Source organism: Pinus tabuliformis, chromosome 4_1 (genome assembly GCF_031772625.1).
Source record: "Pinus tabuliformis cultivar Carrire ecotype Pingquan chromosome 4_1, CPIR1, whole genome shotgun sequence".
In the NCBI taxonomy this organism is placed as follows: Eukaryota; Viridiplantae; Streptophyta; class Pinopsida; order Pinales; family Pinaceae; genus Pinus; species Pinus tabuliformis.
Genome location: NC_142303.1, coordinates 940,919,668 through 940,924,098, shown reverse-complemented (window position 1 = coordinate 940,924,098; position 4,431 = coordinate 940,919,668).

Genomic DNA, 4,431 nt, shown 5'->3' with positions numbered 1-4,431 from the left:
TTAGGGTAGGTAGGTAGGAAAATGCAAATAAGCTCAAGGTTAACTGAGCATTTTTTTTCAGTAGATGTAGATTTCTTTCTCCTACAGTGATCATCAAGCTTAAGCCCGAGGTGAAGGCCCAAGAAGCTTGAAGAAGATGTTTGTCAAATAAATTTTTGTTCATCATAAGAGGATAAGGCACTGGAACTGCAGGTTCTTAGTGTACCACAAGGGCACACTATCCCAAGTGGAGCCACTGTTATCACTGGAAAATTTTCAAAGGAAAAGGGTAAGGTAAAAGTTAATTGATCCTAGACATACTCATGTTGATCTTGGTTGTGTTCATGCAATATACATTTGATACAATTCTTAGTTTGAGCAGACAAGCCCATGGTGATCAGAGATTAGAAATCTTCATCAAATTCAAGCGAGGAAGCTCCTCAATTAAGCAAGGTATTTTCTTCCACGTTGATTTATCTAAAGTGATTTCAAAGGAGAATGTGTCCAAAGAAAGGGAGATATCATAAGAGCTGAAACAAGACTTAGCCCTAGGGCTAAGGAAACATCATCACAGCTGTATAAAAATGACAGAGGTAAGGCAGTCATCTCTCAACAAGAGGAATGTAGTTTTGAAGAGTTGAAGAGAAAGTTGAATTGGGAAAATTTTGAAATTGCCAAACTAAGAAAAATCTCAAGGAAAACATGCAACCAAGGAAGCTCATTTCAAAAAATGGAGGCTCTGTGGTCAGTTTTCATGCTCAATACTTCACCTGCAATAAAGGAAGCAAGATACAGCGGGAAAGGTTTCCTTAACTAAGGAAAATCACGCAGCGAGTAAGGTTAAGTCCTTAAATTTTGATGATTTACCTTTTTAAATTTTTTCCTTGAAGAATGATGCCTTTGCATTCAGTTTTGAACAACTTTAGGACATATGGAAAGGCCATTTCAAGCAAAGGAAAGATCAAGAGTTGAATTTTTGGCCTCAAGCTGTGTTTTTAGAATTACACAGCAGTTTCGTAGCGCGCTACGAAACTGCTGTAGCTGCATATTATGACTTGATGGGCCGGTTTTTGAGAGACAAAAAGCAAATATTTGTGAAGAAGGATTTCTGAAAGGGAGTATTTACAAGGTTTAAACATCCAGCAAGGGCAAAACAAGTAGCAGAAGGTCGAAGACAAGAATAAAAAAGAAACTCTAGAAAAGAGGAACTTTGTCTCCTAGTTTCTACCAGTCAACTTCTAGAAGAGTTTCTGAGCAGTGGAAAACTACTCTCTGAAAAGTGAAAGAGGTTTTCATTCCTAAGATACTAAAGTGCTAAAACCTCTTTCACTTTCTTCAAATTGATTATGAGCTGGGAGAAACGGGTGACCAAAGTTGCGCTACAAAACTGCTGTAGGTGCAGTTTTTCAAAAAATCAAATTTCCTGTTTTACACGTCTTCTTCAAGGATCGATTCTGGGTAGCTGGAGTAGTGTTTCAAAAAACCAAGAGAGGTTTTTGTTCAGCATGGATTGGTTTACAAAAACCTCTTTCATTTTTTCCAAATACATTTTTTACAAGAAGTTATGAGCTCTATCCCAAGACCTATTTTTCAGCCAGAACAGAGCAAGGGACAGTCTCCTAGTTTCTAGGAACAACAAAAGGATGAGTCATCAAGGGCCAGCTGGAAGGTTATGGGCTTCATCAAATTCGACTTCATGGAGTCTTAGGTGTCAAAGAATGTTTTAAATGTTTAGATAAGGTTTTTTTAGTCATAATAAGGAGTTACACTCCTAGTTGTATTAGGTCACTAGCACTCCTAGTTAACAGCTAGTTCTAATTAATGGTTTGTTTTATGGTTAGAATAGGTGTCACTGATGGAAAATTCGAATTCTCTTGATGAGGGATGATGGAATCCTAATTGTAAATTCTTTATATAGAGCAAGAGGTCGAATTAGCAAAGGGTTGGAGACTTTTTGGCTCAGCTGCTGTTCTATGTGCAGATTGTGTATATTTTTAACCTAACGCAGATTTCTACTTAGACAACTCAAGATTCATGAAGAGTTCTTGTATGTTCTTGTTATGATGGCATCTTCCAATACTTACATTGCAGTGGCGTTTACTTATGATACTCAGAATTCATCACTGATGCTCTGACTTCCTTCATAGATAAACTTACTATGTTTCACTATTTTGTATTGTCATTTCTACACTCGAACTCTATAATCCCTTGACTCCCATGCTAGGTAGAATGCTTTGGCTTCACTACTCAGGATTCATGAAGGATTTCTTATATTCAGAATGTGTGTTGTCCTTTCCTTAGTTTTGTTTACAATTGCATAGGTGTACAATCACTCAGAATTCACTGATTGTGCTCTGACTTCCTGTGTGCACTTATGAGCTGTGGTTCCATATGTGTGTTGTGTTCTGAATATTCAAATGTTGAATGCCCTGACTTCATGTTAAGCTGATCTTGTTGTGGTACTGAAACATACTTTGACTCCATAGCCCAATGGTAGCCAGCCTTCATCTTTCAACCTATAAACATATACAATTACAAACCATAGAGTTAGCCATCTATTCATATCTTTAATCTAAATCATTAACCCTTTGAGAGAGCCCTCTCAGGCTAAGGAGGCTAAGCCTTAGTCTAAAGATTGGTTTGAAATAGTTACTTGAAGTCTTCCTGGTTTGCAGCCTTCCAGAGCTTGATTTTGAGATAACAGATTGGAAGGTGCAATGCTAATTTGGTGGGAAGCCAAAACTCAAGAGGACATGAAGAAACATGGTAAGTTTTTATTCTCTTGGAATGATTTTGTTGTTGCAATAAGAAGGTTGTTTATCTATTATCATACATGTAGAAAACTATTATGGATTGGTAGAACTTTAGGCAAGCTAAAGGGCAAAATGTGCAATTACTCAAGAATTTAGGAAAAGTGCTTTGATTTTGGGTATAGATTTGTTCCCACAAGATTCTTTGCTCAAATACATTGGAGGATTGCATAGTTATTTGAGACATACCATTCTCATGTTTAACCCTACAAAACTAGATGAAGTTTGTGTTCAGGCAACTCATTTAGAGGCAAGAGGGAAAAATATTTCTGAAGAAACTAGTGAGATTTCCTTTGAGTTTGGAGAAAAAGGAAAATCAAAGGAAAAGGGAAGAAGAATGTTGCCATCAAGATGGAGAAATAAAAAATTACATGTAAACATTGTTCCAAAGAGGGCCATGATGAAGATCATTGTTGGAAACTTCATCTAGAAATGAGACCCAAAAAGTTTAAGAACAAGGAGAAGGAGAAGACAACTGCAACTACACAACATGATTTAGGTTTAGATTCTGGAGATGAAACAAAGATCACAACCATGGGTTTGAAAGGTAAGGACATTGCAAGTACTAGTTCTTCAAATTGTCTCAATGAAACTCAAGATGAAAAAACAAGAATAGAGCTTTTCCATATTAGAGTTATTTCAAAACATACCAAGATAGATACACTGTTTGATAGTGGTTCACAAGAAAATCTTATCTCAAAAGACATTGTCAAGAAGTTGAATTTAGAAACCATTCCTCATCCTAAACCATATCCTTTAGGTTGGATATGTGACAATGCAAAATTGCATGTGACAAAAAGATGTAAACTGAAATTTGCAATCACTGCAAACTTTCTAGATGAGGTAGAGCTTGATGTAATTCCAATTGATATATGTGGTATTGTTTTGGGAAGCCCATATCTATATGATAGGAGAGCTATTTTTCATCGCCATGAGAACAAATATCATTTGTTCAAGAATGGGATTGAGTACATTGTTAGAGCACACAACAAGAAGTTGAATGCATCTCTTGTAAATGCGGGACAAATGAAGAGGATTGTTAATGCTAGTCAGAACTTTGCATTGTTAATGATCAAACATGAAGGTGTTGAAGAATCTAAATCCTTTCAAGGATATGAATCAAGTTTGAAATCTAATTTCATTGATGTTTCTAATTCATGTGATAAGATGTTTCAGGAGTCTAACATGTTGCCTCCTAAAAGAGGTAAAGAAAATGAAGTAAATTTGCAACAACATGCATCATTATTGAACATTGGTGTGAACAAGATGCCAATGTTAGAGAGTGCAGAGGTCAAAGAGAAAACACAAAAGCAAATTGACAAAGAGGAAATTGGTTCCAAAACTTCTTCTTGTGGGTTTCATAATGTGTTGGCTTTCAAAAGGGATGGTGCATGGCGATTGTGATCACATTTGGTCAAGAGTCGAGTCAAGTACAAGGCTAAACATGGTAAGCATCGTCATGACGACAATGTTCAAGATGAGAAGAATTTGAGATTGTTTAAGTTTCCTTTGATTGGAGACTGAGGAGGGAATGCCTTTATTCCTTCAAAGACAGTTTGTTGTTCTGCATATTCTGGGAAATTGCAGCAAGATTTCATCTATGACAGCAAGACAAGGACTTCAAATTTAGGGAAAACGATAT